This window comes from Xyrauchen texanus, chromosome 37, assembly GCF_025860055.1.
Source record: "Xyrauchen texanus isolate HMW12.3.18 chromosome 37, RBS_HiC_50CHRs, whole genome shotgun sequence".
Classification (NCBI taxonomy): domain Eukaryota; kingdom Metazoa; phylum Chordata; class Actinopteri; order Cypriniformes; family Catostomidae; genus Xyrauchen; species Xyrauchen texanus.
The window spans coordinates 2,854,740-2,872,312 of NC_068312.1; the positions used below are offsets into that span (position 1 = coordinate 2,854,740).

The window sequence follows — 17,573 nt, forward strand, 5'->3', positions numbered from 1 at the left end:
TATCTCAGACCACAGATGACTTTGAAATGCTTGTAAAGGACATGAATTGTTTCATGGTTATCACTTTGTTTGTCTTTTAGATGGTGTCTGGACTCTAAGGTTCACTGGAAGACCATTCCACAATCAAAATGTTCAATTTTATTCTCCTATCTCCTATCTTCTTAAACACAACAGAACTGACCCCAGCATCTATAAATGACAAAGAGCAAAAATTTCTCCTTTTGAAAAGAAAAAAAAGAAAAAAAAAAAGAGCACAATTGTTTCACTCCTCTAGATTGTAGTTGGTAAGTGGATACAAGTTGGTAATTGTGCATTCCTTCTGGGACCATTTTCTGATCTTGTATTGAAAGAACATAAAAAGACTCATTCCACTGCTATTGTCATTATGCTAACATCATCTATCTTCAACATGAAAAGAAGCTGTTTCTCTAAAACGATAGCTTTCTGGGCCTTTTTTTATTATTTTATTTTTTTGGACCCCTCCCCCAAGTTATTTGTTGGTTAAGGTTCAAAATTGAGGGTTGCAAGCGTGCTTTTGTATCCTAGTTTTTAAATATGTTAGAATCGAGTTTGTAGTTGGGATATAAAAGAAGCGTGAGATTATCAATGTTGTCAAAATCAGATCGGGGTCCACTAGCTGCTATCAGGCCTGTACATTTAGTCCCGTTTTTAGTTTTTTTAGTTTTTTTTTTGAGGGGGGTGATCTAGTTGCAAATATTTTGTTTGGACAAGTAATTGCATATATAGAATAATGTTGAAAAGCACGTGCTGTTCATAATGACGAATGCTTGATTTTCAAAGACGAAACCATGTCTCCCTGTATGCCCCCCCTTTGGAAAATGTAGAGTAATTCAATGAAGATTAACCAGTCAGTTTAACATTTTTTTATTTTTTATTTTTTTTATTATTATTTTTTTTTTTATCATATCCAATTTTTCTCTGTCTGTTTGAACTTGATGTGGAAGATGTTGGCAGGTGGGGTGGGGCAGTTCTTGTTTCAACATTTTCAGTTTCAACAAAGGTGCCCGTTTTGTGCTTGGAAAACAGTTACTACTCTGTGAATGACATGTTGTATAAATCAGTGTTTGAAAATAATGATACTGAAAACTTTTTAAGTTAAAAATCAAAGAACTATTTGTTTTTTGTTTTTTTTGGTTGTCTGCCATGAGTGTGAAACTCTTAGAATCGCATGCTGTAGAATTGCTTAAGAGGTGCATATGGAACTTCAGTCCTTGACGTTTTTCTTTAAAAAAAAAAAAATAACCTGTAGATCATCACAGTATTTATATTTCTTTCCCTTTTTTTTTTTTTTTTTTTTTTTGCAACTCTGTGCATACATAATTCAGTTTAACTTTCAAAGCTATGCACTTAAGAGAAGCAAACATGATCACAACACATGAATGGTGAGTTGTTCCCTGTCCCTGGAGAGTTTGTGAATCACACACACAAATACCTAGAACAAAGAAATGATAATTCTCTCTGTAGCTAAATAAAATTTAAAATACAAAGACAATGCTTTTTGTAAGGTTTTTTGTTCTTTAATATAAAAAGAAAAGAATAATGCAGCATTTGAATGGCAGTTTTCTCTCCACATGTAAAGAAAAGCACTCTTTCCTTAGCTGTAGTGGCATTTCTTCCATTCTGTTATTCCTCTGCAACATTCTGTACAAAAACAAAAAAGTGCTGTCATTGTGCATTAGGCCTGGAGTCGGCAGTGAAAATAAAAGACTAAAACTGAACTAAATTTCCTTTCTGCCTCTCTCCTTACAAATAACACACAGCTCTACGTTCCCCACTGTTCCTTTATCCATCTTTTGTATTTAATTTTAAAGTCAGTGTAAAACAGAAAGCTGGATGCAAGATAGAAACTATATTAAAATGTACTGTTATTTAAGATGTAATAAAAGCAGTTTGAGATGATCTTATGTCATTTGTCTTCTTTCAGAGGAAATATTGTGACACGCATGCACTGACACCTGAAACTAAGAAAAATGTCAATTTTGCAATTGTTATCAGGGACCCTACAGTCACGTAAAATGTTGAAATATCAGGGAACTTTGAAATTGACATGTCCAGGCTGGAGAAGTCATGGATATTTCTACAGTGACGATACATTTTTAAATTCAATGGTCCAAAGGTTAAAAAAAATCAATAAATCATACAGTGCAAGAGAATGGTGACTGAGGCTTTAAGTCTGCAATATGAATTTGGTATGGCATAAGGGTGATGTAACAGACCATCACAGTCAAGATTTTGTAACATCTGTGTCTGATTCGTATCATGAGAAAACTTCTGGCTGGTAGATTGGCAGTTTTGATTCAAGTTCTTAGTTGAAATTGACATTAAATGTCAACATCGTAAGCCATTTCATTAGCTTGATGGCATTTTATTATGTGTATGTTCTATTTGAATAAACGACAGTATCTGAGCGTGGTGCAGGGCAAAGTGTTCCCAGTTCATCAAGGAATAAATTAGATGGGCCATTCCGCAGGAACATCACTTATGTCCCCAGTCTTTGCAGAAAGCAAATTCTTTAAATACTTTATAGTCATAATTGATTTACATACTTGAATAATTTAGCATGTTTTTAAACCTTTATATTTGAGGCGTGAATGATTAAATATTTGTTTTCAGTTATTTATATAAAACACTGATTCTTGAGATAGGGGACAAACTGCTTTTATGTCTTAATTTTTTATGTTAAATTAATTTGAAATGGTTCATTGGTTGAAACCTTTGTCTACAAATACAGTATCTCACAAGTGTGAGTACACCCCCTCACATTTTTGTAAATATTTGATTATATCTTTTCATGTGACAACACTGAAGAAATGACACTTTGCTACAATGTAAAGTGGTGAGTGTACAGCTTGTATAACAGTGTCAATTTGCTGTCCCCTCAAAATAACTCAACACACAGCCATTAATGTCTAAACCGCTGGCAACAAAAGTGAGTACACTGTGCCTATGTATGTATTTCACTGGTCCCTTATTGTATAAGCTGTTATGTCTTGTTAATTTGTGTTTTGTTAAATAAAAAATAAAATGTGCCAATCACGAGGTCAGTAAGGAGATCCGATAGAAGGGAAAAGTTTGTATAATTAATACATTTTTTTAGAAAGAAATTACTGACAGAGCTCAGCAGAATTAGAAATAACAGACACCGGTGGGTTGGTGAGTTTGTTAACTGTGAAAAACGTTGGGTGTGGAAGATAATGTGCAGAGTGTGCAGCATTTTATGCAGATTTGTATGTCTGCATATGGTCATTGAAGGCAGATGAGTGAACAGTTAAACCAGTTTTCTTAAAGCTCAAGGCATTGTCCTGAAGCTTTCAGAGTGCAAAATTTGGCATAAACCAGAGAGACGAGTGAGTGGAGGGGACAAGTCTACTTTTAAGAGGGGCATGTAAATCTAGGGCATTAGAAATGGATGTATTGTATCTAGTGAGGATGTCAGTGGGACAGGTAAGTTCAGTTATATCTGTAATATGGTAATATCTGTATGATGCAGAAAAGAATACAGGATCAATAGGTTTAAAGTTGCGGCAGATAATAATGGATTTCAGACATGATCTGAGGAGAGGGGTTTCACAACTTAGTTCAATAGATGAATGATCAGACAGTCCAATCTGAGAGCTGAGCACAGAGAAATGAATTAAACCAGCAGTACAGACTAAGTCTAGACTCTAGAGTGAGGCCACGAGAGTGTGTAGGGAAGTCAACACGTACTAAATTGAAACCCTCAAACACAGATATGAACTCATGGGCAACAGCGTTACAGGAATCTACATGTATGTTGAAATCACATAGAATAGCTGTTAAGGGAGCTATCATTTCTCAAATGATGCGCAGCAGGCAGCACAGAATAACAAGTATTCATACGATTTGACAAGATAGATGGAATAGCAGTGAGATGAGAGGTAATGACAAGGAGATTAATGGATGTAGCACGGCCATCGGGTAATCCCAAGCCATTTACAGATGCGGTATGTAGCCGTATCGAAACGGGGGGGTGAGCATTCAAGCCACACATTTGCTGCAGTGAATAGCTAATCACCATGACACGGACACAGCCAATCAACAAGCCTACAGGAGATGCTCTAAGCAGGCCAGGGGTGAATGAGAGACTAACTCACCAACTATGCGTGGAGGTACAGCAGAGAATTGTGGAGGTTGGCTGCTGGCGACAGATAAATGCACAGTTAATAGCAAGAGCCATGGAAACCTGAAACAAAACCAGATGGCAAATCCAGCAGATAATGTGATGATGTAGATAATCCAGGGTATAGACCAAGGTTGGAAAGAGAAGGTTTCAAAGCAAATGATGGAGTCCAAACATTCAAACACACAGAACAAACATGAGAAGCGGCAGCAGTCATGTCAATAGTGTCCGTCCTAATTGGTCCATCTTCCATCCCACCTCTCAGAGGACCACCAGGCTTTATTTCTTGTATTTTGCTTATAGTTGGTTAGGGTGACCCTGTTTGAGGACCGGGAGTTAAGGTAACTAGCCCACAACTGTGCAGACTTTCCTGCAGTCAGTCAGTCTTTCCAGACAGTCTTTTGGTCTTCTCTGGACTCCAACTGCCATATTCACAGAAGTCACTGATCTGCCAGAATATGAATCAGATGTACAGGTAATGTATAAACCTGCTGGGCATTATTGCCTGCTGCACCTCCGCCAGTGCCTTTCACTTGTCCAGCTACAGGGACATCAGCCGGGAGCCACCTATCATGGATGTTTCTCCTCATTAATTACGGAACATCTCCTGGTGGTGGGGCAGGGGTCAAGGAAGTATCCCTGCCACCCCCCTGCAACTGGAGACCGGATCATTTCGATTGCCTCTCGTATTTGCTTTCCCATCAAAACATTCCTCTTTTCCCGTCAAGACATACCATGCAACAAGTGTTCAGTACACACCCTCCCCCCATGAGCAGACCTACGTCCAAGGCTCCTTCTCATTTAAAAAAGGCAAGCTATCAATCTCTGCCTACCACCTAAACTATCCTCAAACCAATCCTCAACAATTTAGTAGGAGAGCAACAAGATAAGTGAGCCGTGAGACTATGTCAGCCGACCTTTCAATGCCTAGCTTGGCATGGTTTTGCGGGTGCTGAGTCAAAAGTTTTTGAGCGGTGATAATTGTTCTTTTCTGCATATCGTGGCGCTGTTTTGTGGTCCATTCTGTATAATGCGACAGCTCATTGTAGCTTATTACGGCCCATTCGGTCCATTTCGTGGCCGACCCACCGGCCTGCTCGGTTCTGCCGATGGCCAGTCCGCCCCTGATCGGCCCAAAATTGCGTCAGCCCACCGGGAAAATGGCCAGTATGCCAGATTACCAGTCCAGCCCTGCGTATGCTCACATCAGCAGCTCATCAGTTCTCAGCATTTAGATTAAATTCAGCTTTATTGTCATTGTGTAAGTACAAGTACAAACAAATTAAATGCAGTTAGCATCCAACCAGAAGTGCAAATATTAGCACATAAATCGGTATCGTAAAGTGCAATTGGCAATGAGGAATATGTATCAGCAAAGTGCAAGTAAACATTGTAGACCATCCCAGAGGAACGAAAAATCACAAATGAGATCTTTAATATCTCAAATGTTTCTCCTAGACAGAAATAAGTTTAGATGAACCATCAAATGGAGACTTTTGTAGAAATCTCCTGCTTCTCACAATACTCTAATGCTCTCATATTATTCTCCTCTAAGTTTCAAAAGAGAACTCAACTACATTACACACTGTGCTCAGATTTTTCTCCTTAGCTAAAGACTCTCACATTTGACTCCTCTTAAGTTTCAGAAAAAATATAAAAAACTTGACAAACAGTGCACCAAGTCAAAGGTCCCAATATGAACTCAAACATTTCTTAACACAACCATAAATTATTTAATATATTAATAAACAAATTATTCAAGAATAGTCATACGCCATCATCACTGTGCCTTTCAGAAAATAAAAACAAATTCTCCAGTGTGATGGTTCCTGTAATAAGTCACTTTGGATAAAGGTAGGCTATCGAGTACACCGATAATGACTTACTTCCAACAACAAATTATCTGCCATATGCACATACAGTTCATCCGGAAAGTATTCACATCACTTTACTTTTTCCACATTTTGTTGTTACAGCCTTATTCCAAAATGGATTAAATTAATTATTTTCCTCAGAATTCTACAAATAATACCCCATAATGACAACGTGAAAGAAGTTTGTTTGAAATCTTTGCAAATAAAAACGAAAAAAATCACATGTAAATAAGTATTCACAGCCTTTGCCATGACACTCACAATTGAGCTCAGGTGCATCCTGTTTCCACTGATCATCCTTGAGATGTTTCTACAACTTGATTGGAGTCCACCTGTGGTAATTCAGTTGATTGGACATGATTTGGAAAGGCACACAGTTAACAGTGCATGTCAGAGCACAAACCATGAAGTCCAAGGAATTGTCTGTAGACCTCTGAGACAGGATTGTATTGAGGCACACATCTGCAGAAGGGTAAAGAACAATTGAAGGTCCCAATGAGCACAGTGGCCTCCATCATCCGTAAATGGAAGATGTTTGGAACCACCAGGACTCTTCCTAGAGCAGGCCGCCCGGCCAAACTGAGCGATCGGGGGAGAAGGGTCTTAGTCAGGAAGGTGAACAAGAACCCGATGGTCACTCTGACAGAGCTCCAGTGTTTCTCTGTGGAGAGAGGAGAACCTTCCAGAAGAACAACCATCTCTAGCCAATACCATCCCTACAGTGAAGCATCGTGGTGGCAGCATCATGCTGTGGGGATGTTTTTCAGCGGCAGGAACTGGGAGACTAGTCAGGATCGAGGGAACGATGAATGCAGCAATGTACAGAGACATCCTTGATGAAAACCTGCTCCAGAGCGCTCTGGACCTCAGACTGGGGTGAAGGTTCATCTTCCAACAGGACAATGACCCAAAGCACACAGCCAAGATAACAAAGGAGTGGCTACGGGACAACTCTGTGAATGTCCTTGAGTGGCCCAGCCAGAGCCCAGACTTGAACCCGATTGAACATCTCTAGAGAGATCTGAAAATGTCTGTACACCGATGCTCCCCATCCAATCTGATGGAGCTTGAGAAGTCCTGCAAAGAAGAATGGGAGAAACTGCCCAGAAATAGGTGTGCCAAGCTTGAAGCATCATACACAAAAAGACTTGAGGCTGTAATCGGTGCCAAAGGTGCTTCAACAAAGTATTGAGCAAAGTCTGTGAATACACACTTTTTAATACATTTGCAAATATTTCAAACAAACTTCTTTCACGTTGTCATTATGGGGTATTGTTTTAGAATTTTTAGGAAAATTATTACTTTAATCCATTGTGGAATAAGGCGGTAACAACAAAATGTAGAAAAAGTGTAGCGCTGTGAATACTTTCCGGATGCACTGTATACGTAATAGCTCTATTGTCTTACAGTATGTCATCAATTAAGTGTAACTATAACCATATTTTCTCATCATTTAACTCTTAAAATAGACTTAAATGTATAGTTTTTCAAAAATGTGTATTTCTCTCTTCTTTACTCACCCTTATCACATTCACGTTCACATTCTTCTTGTGTTTTTGGTGATTCACATACTTCATGCCCCCTTCTGGGCAGGGAGAAGTATTTTAAGCAAAATGTAGATCTGTTTCTCACTCACACCTATCATATAACTTCAGAAAATATGGATTGAAATGTATGGAGTACTTTTATGATGGCTTTATGTGCTTTTTGGAGCATCAAAATGTTGGCACCTATTCACTTGGATTTTATGGACCTACAGAGCTCAAATATTCTTCTAAAAATCATAATTTGTGTTCTGTAGAAGAAAGTCGTTAACATCTTGGATGGCATGAAAGTGAGTAAATTGATAAAATAAAAATTTTGGGGTGAACTATACCTTTAAACTCTAAGTTTGAGTGGTTTGAGAGCTAACTTGTACATTTGGTTCAAGAACTCGTAAGCAGGAGGTTGTTTGTTCAAGTCCCACAGCCACCACAATTGTGTTCCTTCATTCCAGGTTGCTCTTGGGGGATTGTCCCTGTAATAACTGTACTGTAAGTCACTTTGGATAAAAGCATCTGCCAAATGTAAAATCCATGTTCCTGAGCTTAGTAAGAGCAACCTCTGTGCAATAAAGTGTTCCTATATGGAGTCTTGAAAGAGATTAAAACAAGACATTAAACAGATCTCCCATGTTTCTCACACCACATTCTCAGTTTTGACTCCTTTTCTCTCAGACATTTCTCATGTCTCGTCAAGGAATTTTAGGAGAAGAATCTGAGACACTGTTGATATTAAATTGAGAGATATCTGAGAATCAGTGTTAAGGAGAAGCAACCTCTATAGTTTTCCTCTGGGATACGGCATTGTTTATAGTGTTCAGAATGGTTAGTGTGGAGAATATATGTGACCAGTATTGTCACGTACAGGAAAGGCGATACAGATACTTAACAATCTAGAAAAACGTGACAAAGAAGGAACAGATAAATAATGTTTAGAATAACAAAATGTTTATAGTCATTTTTGTGATACTAAATTTTGTCAGAGGACAGTAGTTAAGAGTAAGGGAAAAATGTATTTTTATTTTGTATGTACAGTATATATATATATATATATATATATATATATATATATAAATAAATGGAAGGGGTGGGGGGATTGTGTCCAAGTTCAGAGATCAGTAGTTTTTCTACTGGTGTGACAACGAAGGTTCCTGTTTCGTTTTCTCGATGAGAGAAGGGTAAACTGTCCATTACTGGGGTGGGAGTGTCTCTGATGACTCCTCTTGCTCTCTGAAGGCAGCACTTTTGTTAGATGTCTTTGATGGAGGGTAGATGGACACCAGTGATGTATTGGCCAGTTTTGACCACCCACTGAAGGGCCTTCTCATTGGAGACTGAGCAGTTGCCATAACATACTGTGATGCAGTTTGTTAGTAAGCTCTTGATGGTACAACGATGGAAGTTCATCACGATCTGAGAGGATAAGTGGGCTTTCCTAAGTCTCCTCTGGAAGTAAAGATGCTGTTGCACCTTGTTAATCAAAGTAGAGGTGTTGAGTGCCCTGGAGAGATCCTCGAAGATATGGACTCCAATGAACTTGAAGCTCGACACACGTTCCACCTCAGCCCCACTGACGGGTATAGGGGTGTGTGCGTTGTTTCTCTTGGTCCGTTGGTTGTTGACAATGAGCTCCTTGGTCTTCTGAGTGTTAAGGGTGAGGTTGTTTGTGCACCAGGTTACAAGATGCTGAACTTCATCCCTATAGGCCATCATCTCCCCATCATCTCAGATGATCAGGTCTATCACCATGGTTTCAACTGCAAGCTAAATTATGGAGTTTGACCCATGAGCAGGCACGCAGTCATAGGTGAAGAGGGAAAGGAAGAGGGGGCTCAGCACGCAATCCTGTGGTATGTCCGTGCTTAGTATGAGTAAGTGTGATTGTTAAGCCTAACAGACCGTTCTGTTGGTAAGGAAGTCCAGTGTCCAATTAGGGATGTGCTGATACCAAGGTTAATTAGCTTGAGGGGTGTAGCAGCAGAATGTTTAGGCTTGGGTACAATGGTGGCAGTCTTCAAGCATGTGGGGACAACTGCTTCAGCCCTGAACTGCTTCAGCCCTGAAGACCCTGGCCAGCTGCTCAGCGCAGGCACTATGTACTCGGCCTGGGATGCAATAAGGGCCAGCAGCTTTGCGTACGTTTACCTTGCTTAGGTTGGAGCAAACCTCACTGCTGGAAAATGTGAGTGGCGGGTCATCAGAGTGCAGCTTTGCTTTGATGGAAGGTGCAAAGTTTTCCTGATCGAAGCGAGCGTAGAAATCATTGAGCTCATCCAGGAGGTAGGTTTCATTGGTTGAGGGGGAAATGTTGGTAGTCTCATAGTTTGTGAGTATTTGAATTCTATTATACATGTGTTGAGGATATTAAAGTTGTTATTAAAGTTGGCCTCGATACGCAATTTGGCTATCCTGATTCCCCTCTTCAGGTTGGCTCTGTCTGACATGTAGGCTTAGGACTAGGAGTTTAAAAAATCTTCTTAATGTTACTTAATTTAAATATGTAATTGTTAATTATGTACAATTAATATGTAAACGTCATTTCGGGTTGACATTTAAGTTCAGTTAATTTACTTAAAATTCAGTACATTAATTCAGCTTAAAAAATCAATGCAAAGCTTATTCTTTAAGTTGTACCTCACACATAACTTTTTACAGTATTAATTATCAATAATAAATATAATAAAATGTAATAGTGTTTGGAATGCCACATATAGAAATGTGTATTTAATGTATTTCACTATATTTAATACATTTTCATTTAATGGACCATGCAGAACACTTAATTTGTTCATTTTAGCTTTATTTTATTATTATACAATTATTTAGAGAATTGTTATATATATAAATAAAATATAAATGTAATTCCACTTATTAGGTGTAGCGTGTGGAGGAATCAGTGAAGGATAATCATTAACTCAGCCGGTCCCGAACAATAAAGAACCCACTGTTAAAACTCCCCTAATTACTGCAATAGCGCCGACTAGTCTCCACAGCACAATGCGCTATTGACAAAGAGACAATGAACTATTGACAGGAAATCCTCGTGCCTGCTAAGCCCCCCCTTTCCCATACGACTCGCCTCACACCGCATGTTTTACCATGTGAGATCTTGAACGTAAATCTGTGTGTGTGTGTGTGTGTTTTTCAGTTTTAAACTTAGAAATGTATGTCTAATGAAATATGTTTTAATCCCTGTGTATTTGTCTGATGTTAGATCAAACTAGTAAGACTGTTTAGTTGTGTAGTAAAACTCGGAGGCCGTATATTTAATAGCCTCATATATGCTTCTCATATATGCATATGAGTGTATATCCCCTAAGTGTACTAAATACACATTCCTTGGTATCAAATTAAACCTTACGACTTGTCCTAGCTGAATATAAATATAAGATTACCTTAGAATGGTGTTCTGCTAGGTATTACCATCTTTTGAGTTATTCAAACCAAAGTCCTGACCCCGAGTCATAAAGGATGCAAATGAGCCTTGACAGGACAAAGGAACTCTCTCATGCCCAAATAAAGTAGACTTTTACGACCTCCAAAGGAATGTTCAGAGAGTGCTGAGACTCGTGCTCTCTTACTGAGAAGGAGAAATGAACCCTTTTAATCCTATATATTCTATCCATGGGATAAATGTATTGACATGTATCTAATGTGCCATCTCACGATTTCCCTTAAATGTTGTGTGGTCTATGTTTTCTTGCAAACTCTAATGGGTTAATGTTTCAGACTTTGCATACTATGGTTAACCAAAATCATATGTGTGTCATGTTTGGTCTCTATAACTTGGTATTTTGAAGATCGAAATGACTGTGTACATGATATGTCGATAACAACAACATATTAGTATTACAAGAATATTTTCTAGTTTCTTCATTGGCTACCACCCCTCCAGGGTGCACATGCAATGAGCAACCTGAGAACAAAGGGCAATAAACCAAATTCCCGCCTGGAACTTCCACCCTTCTTATTGGTCGAGCCAATGAGAGGTGGGACACGTTTTCTAAGGTTATAAATTGCTCCTCTCTCTCTTGGTTTTCTCTCTTGCTTCTTGCCCTCTTGCTTCTTGCCCTCTTGCTTCCTGTCCTCTTGTTTTCTGGTCCTCTGAGCCTTGTGCTCTCTTACTCTCTTGGTCCTTCCTGAGAAGTCCTAATGAAGATGATGCTGAACTAGAAGGCCCCCAAGGACTCCCAAGCGTGCGCCAGGCTACGGCCTTGTCTTTCCATTCACCAAAGATCCTCTGACTCTCACTGGCTCTCTCTCATCAAGACAACATCATCAAAGATCAACTGGAGCCTCAACAAATTGCATCAGGACAGTTTATTTCAAATGGGACATGCAAGTATCAAACTTAGTCTCATTATTTGATACATTAAGTATCCTTAACCCCTTTCTAAAAAGGGCGTGTCAGAACTAATATGATGGTTTGCTCAGGCTGTTGATCTGCTGAACTTCAAACAATGCTATAACTTCTTGCCTTCCTGTATTCTGCTTCAGCCCTCTTTCCCTTGGTAAACTATATGCATGTATGTATATGTATGTTAGAGTAGTTTAAATGTTTAGTCTAGTTAATAAAGTCTTGTTCATGTCACATGTAAAGTTGTCTGTGTCTCAAGCTCATATCTAAAGTCACTAATCATAGATTTTGACTACTTGCTCTTAATACTTAGTAAGAAAGACATTTCCCTTGCCCCGGAAATGTACATTTCTATTAATTAATTAATTAATAACCAATATTGAGTGTTCACGGGATGAACCGAGTATTTGGTTGTAATGTTAATGTAGCTACATCAAGTTAACCCGATTAACTGATCCAAATATTCATAATCGATTATAACAAGTTATGATTGATTATTAATACTTCATAGAGCTGATTCGCTACATAGGGAATAAATAGGCATACTTGGTCAAAAATAATAATGTAATTATTTTTCACAAAATGTGTCTTGGACTAATGAAAGTGACTTTTCAAGTAAAGTCCAAGAAAGTAGTCACTGTTTTGAATTTCTTTTAATTGCAATAAAGTGAATTCCACTTCCTATCAATCCAATTCAGCTTCCTGTGGGGCATTGACAATTCAGTTCAAAATCCAACTCATGAATTGAAATTGGAGCTGTTCTGAAGTTCGGACATTTGCACAACTTTGGTTCAGTGTGCTGTTGAGCTGAGAATTGCTGCGACCGGATCATTGTAGATGAAAAAAAATACAAAGACAAAAACATGTTTCCAGAATGTTTAATGGGTTATACTTTCTTTCTTTTCTTTTTTTAATTACAATTTTTCCATATTCATTACACCACTATAATAATACAATACAGAACCCTTCCCTTACATATACATTATACAGAGTGAACATGATGAGAAAAAATGATAATAATATAAAATGAAAGAGAAAAAAGAAAATAAATACATGTATAATATTAAAATACCAATAATTCCGACCTATACTCAGAACATGTTAAACCATCCATATCCATATCCATATTCATATTCACACAATTAACTTCCCAATCCTAAAAATTGGATTCCATATTTTATCAAATTTCTCTAATAGTCTCTTAATATTATACATCAATTTTCAGAGCGACAATATGATAATAGTTCATCTAATACACTTAAATCTCCAAGTAAAACAAGTTTAAGATCCATTACTACAGAATAATTGATGCAAATATACCATTCCAGAATGTTTCCAGTTTTTTACACTCCCATAACATATGCACAATCTCTGCATTCAAGTCACTACATCTTGGACAACCCGAGGACATATTTGATGCAAACAAATACATTTTATAGGGAGTGTAATATGTGCAGTGTATGAAGTTAAATTGTAATAGTTTATGCTTTGTATAAACTAGTAATTTCTGAAAATTCATTAATATTTGTTTATTTAAATTATGAAAATATTTCATGATCATAAAAGCTATTCTTTCTCGAATAGAGGCATTGTTTCACTTTTATCAAAGTTATTCTGATACCCCGCAGTGAGAAAATGAAGCCCTCTCTATGTCTCACACACATCTGCAAGCATACACATTGCTAACCTCAATGCCCTCCCCCTTGACCCCTCCTTCTCCAGTGTGACCCCAATACATCTCATGCCATTGGTTGTGCCAGTGTTGTTGTATCAAACAAACAGGGCAATGTTTTTATAGAGCCAGTGTTGACACTTTTTGAAATTATACAACATACAACACAGTCTCGCCTCGCTACTATAAAATAATTACTATAAAAATTAGTAGTCCGGCCTATGAGGCGAAAGGAATTCTGCTTTGTGGGCCCGAGACAGCACTAAACTGTGCATATATTTGGAAAAGTGCTGGTGCTGATTCATCTGTTTACTTTAAATATATCTATAGATCATCTGCGTATAAGGATCATTTACAGTCTGTTATATTCAATTTTATGCACTTAATATTTGGATTAACTCTTACAGCTACTGCCAATGGTTCGATAGTCAATGCAAATAACAGGGGAGAGAGAGGGCACCCCTGTCTCATTCCCTCCAAAATGTAAATATCTTTGAAAGTATTTTATTTGTAAATATTCAAGCTTTAGGTGATTTGTATAATTTATTTATACATTTTACCAAAATTCATTTGATGTAATGTTTCTAATAAGATGTCCCAATTAATCATATCAAAGGCTTTCTCAGCGTCCACAGATATAACATCATTTGAGGTTTCTGCATTCTTAAATAAATAAATAACATGTAAAAGCTTTTTATATTGTCCAAACCTTGTCTTGAATGTATAAATCCAGTCTGGTCTTCATGGACTAATGTTGGCACAGTGATTTCCAGTCTCATTTCAATTCAATTTGAAATACACATTAAGAAGTGAAAGGGGTATATACGAACCACAATCTTTTAAAGGTTTCAAAAATACATTTATTGTTGCTATTTCTAATGTTTTGGGTAATTGCACTTCTTGTAAGAATTCAAATACTGTAACATCACATAATTTGGTTCACACAATTTTACCCCAAAAACTTAATAAAATGAATCTGGAAACCCATCTGGTGCCAGTGTTTTCCCAAGAAGTATCTTCTTCAGTGCTATTAATAATTATTCCTTTATTATATTCCTGTCAAGTTTTAATTTTATTTAAACTGAAATACTACTTAGTGTTAAATCCTTTAAAACTATAATGGAGATCATTTATACTTATTTGATGTATACAGTTCTTCACAGTATTTTTCATATATTTGGTTAATTTTTACAGGGTCATATACAATGTTTCTGTCCTTGTTCTTGATGATTCTGTATATCGTTCATTATCCTTTTTTATTTTTTATTTGCCAATTCACCAAATTCATAATAGTGATATTTTGTTCGGGCCATTTCTACTTCTGCCTGTTGAGTAGTTCGATTTTAATATTCTATATTTTTTGTGTGTGTTAATGTATTCAATTACAATAATGTATTGTTAGAGTTAACACATTTTTTCCAAATCATGAATTTCTTGTTTTAATTTATTGAGGCGCAGTTTATTTTGTTTCCGCTTATTAGACTCATAAGAAATAATATGCCCTCTCAAGTAGGCTTTAATACAGTCCCAAATTATTCTATAAGAAGCTGTGCCCATATTCATTTCCAAAAAGGTCTCAATTTCTTTTTAGCATAGCTTAATGAAATCGAGATCATTTAAATAGATAGTGCTTAAAACAGCAATTAGTATTTAGGAGTTCAAGCCTGAAGGGGTAGAAACCCTGTTGTTTTTGATAGGATTTTTAGGGGGCCAAGCTGCTGGAACCCTATTGTAATTGTACTGATTTTCTTCTTTTTCTTATACTTCTTTTTTTCTGCCCTAAAAGTGTCTGTATATATGTTGTTTTAATCTATCTTGTGTGTTTTGTTTCCCCCACATACTTCTTGCCACATTCTTTATGTATGAAATATTTATATATTATTAAAATAAACAACATTCCTAGTTTGCAATGACATGTTCTGTACAATAGGGAAACACTTATTACTAATTGTGACAGGGCGGAGGGCGGGGCCGGGTCGTGATTCTACACACCCAGTCCCTTATCAGGCTAATCAAGCCTCCGAGAGGGATAAAGGCTGATTGTTAAACTGTGCTGGGAGTGTTAAATCGTCAGCCTGTGGGGATATTAAAAGACACTTGCATTCGCACGTGTCTGACACCTCGCAGGTTCAACATGACAGGGATCCAGTTGATAATGACAGTGAGCCTCATGAAGTAGGTCAATATATTTTTAACATTTATGCAGCACTAACAAAAATCCCGACCAACATGGAAGGCCTCGCAGTAATACGCTGAGCGACCACATCTGTGAGGGCAAAACGTTCCACCTTGATCACAAGAATAGACAAAGCTGAAAAGCAAGTCAAGCCTCTGGAGGTGGCTGAGAAAGAGTTGCAGACTAACCCACCTGCCACCAAAGCTGATACGGACCAGGTGAGGGAAAGAATAGAGGATATGGAAAATCGGAACAGACATAATAATGTTCGTTTCATTGGAATCCCAGAGGGAAAGGAAGGTTAAGATATGGTAAAGTGTAAAGTAAAATGTGCTTATTACGAATTTGATCGAAACAGCTGGCCTCTGGCTTGAGATAGAGTATGTGCACAGAGCTCTTGGTCAGCTTCCCAAAACAGTTCACAGACCGCGTACACATAGTCATTAAAGAAAGGTGAACTACCGCCAACCACGAAGCAAGCCCTGATTAGTCTCATGGTCATAGTCTCAAATGAATGTAGAATTTATCGTCCAATTTTGCTGATCCAGTTAGATGTAAAAATATTGTCTACAATTCTGTCTAATCGATTAAACAGGGTAATTACATCTCCTATACATATAGATCAAGTGAGGTTTATTTGTGGTCATAGTTTTTCTGATAATAATAGACATTTAATAAATATAAATATTGCGAATGATCAGACCCCAATCGCTGCTATCTCTCTTGATGCCAAGAAGGCATTTGATAGGGTGGAATGGGACTATAAGTTTAAGATTTTGGAAATTTACATGGCAAACTAATGGATTAATTTTCTTGGTATTGTAGCAGGAGGTGTGGTGCATAAATGTATACTCTATGCAGATGATCAATTATTACTTGTCTCTGACCCTAGAAGATGCTTACCCTCCGTATAATTTTTTTTCTCTCCAAATTTTGGTGGTGATCTGATATTTGAAGCTCCAAAAATCACAGGCATTCAGCATAAATGTCATACATACGCCTCCAGCTGTTAAATTAATGTCTTCTAAAGTGATACGATCACTTTTGGCACAGAGATAGATCAATATGTAAGAAATGTATAACTTTAAATCATTGCTTACGTTAAGCTTCATGAGAGGGTGGAGATCACGCGGTCTCTCGTGTGGTGTATTTGCATTGTCATGATACAGAGGTAATCTCATGTTCTCCACTTGGTTGAGACATCGAGGATAAGCACACAAATGCACCATTGTGAGCAAAGAAAATGATAAATGCAGATCTACACAAAAACCAACCAAGCTACTGTGCAGCATTCCTCCTTCTCACTTGTAAACAACGCTGCTCTCTGGCTGTGACTCACGTGCCACAGTTCTCACTTGTTTCAAATGCCAATGCAATTACGTCTCACACACACATACTGCTTCTGACCAGAAGCATGATTTAGAGAAAAAAAATACTTAAATTTGTATCTTCTGTTGAACCAAGGCGTATGGATGACTTTTATGCTGACTGTCTGTGATTTTTGGAGCATCAAAAATCAGACCACCTTTCACTTGCATTTTAAGGACCTACTGAGCTAAGATATTTTTCTAATTTTCTTCAAATGTGTTCTGGTGAAGAAAGAAATTCTTGGATAGACACATGAGATATCATGAGGGTGAGTAAAACATTTTTTAGAATTTTCATTTTTAGGTGAACTATCCCTTTAACAAGACCCCTTATTGCTGTAAAGAATGGATTGAGAATTACACTTGGTGATCTTTATGAAAATTGAGCTTTGATATCATTTGAAAATATTATACAGCAATTTAG

General features: G+C 37.5%; 1 protein-coding gene across 2 annotated transcripts in view; it reads left to right on the forward strand.

Annotated features, from left to right (window-relative positions):
• LOC127630680 (guanine nucleotide-binding protein G(I)/G(S)/G(T) subunit beta-1) overlaps nucleotides 1-1,915 on the forward strand; it is a 70,828-nt gene extending 68,913 nt beyond the window's left edge. For both annotated transcript variants that reach the window (XM_052108329.1, XM_052108330.1), the window contains exon 11: nucleotides 81-1,915. The gene's annotated coding sequence lies outside the window, so the exon portion shown is untranslated. The remainder of the gene's footprint in view (nucleotides 1-80) is intronic.
• Nucleotides 1,916-17,573: the final 15,658 nt, after the last annotated feature.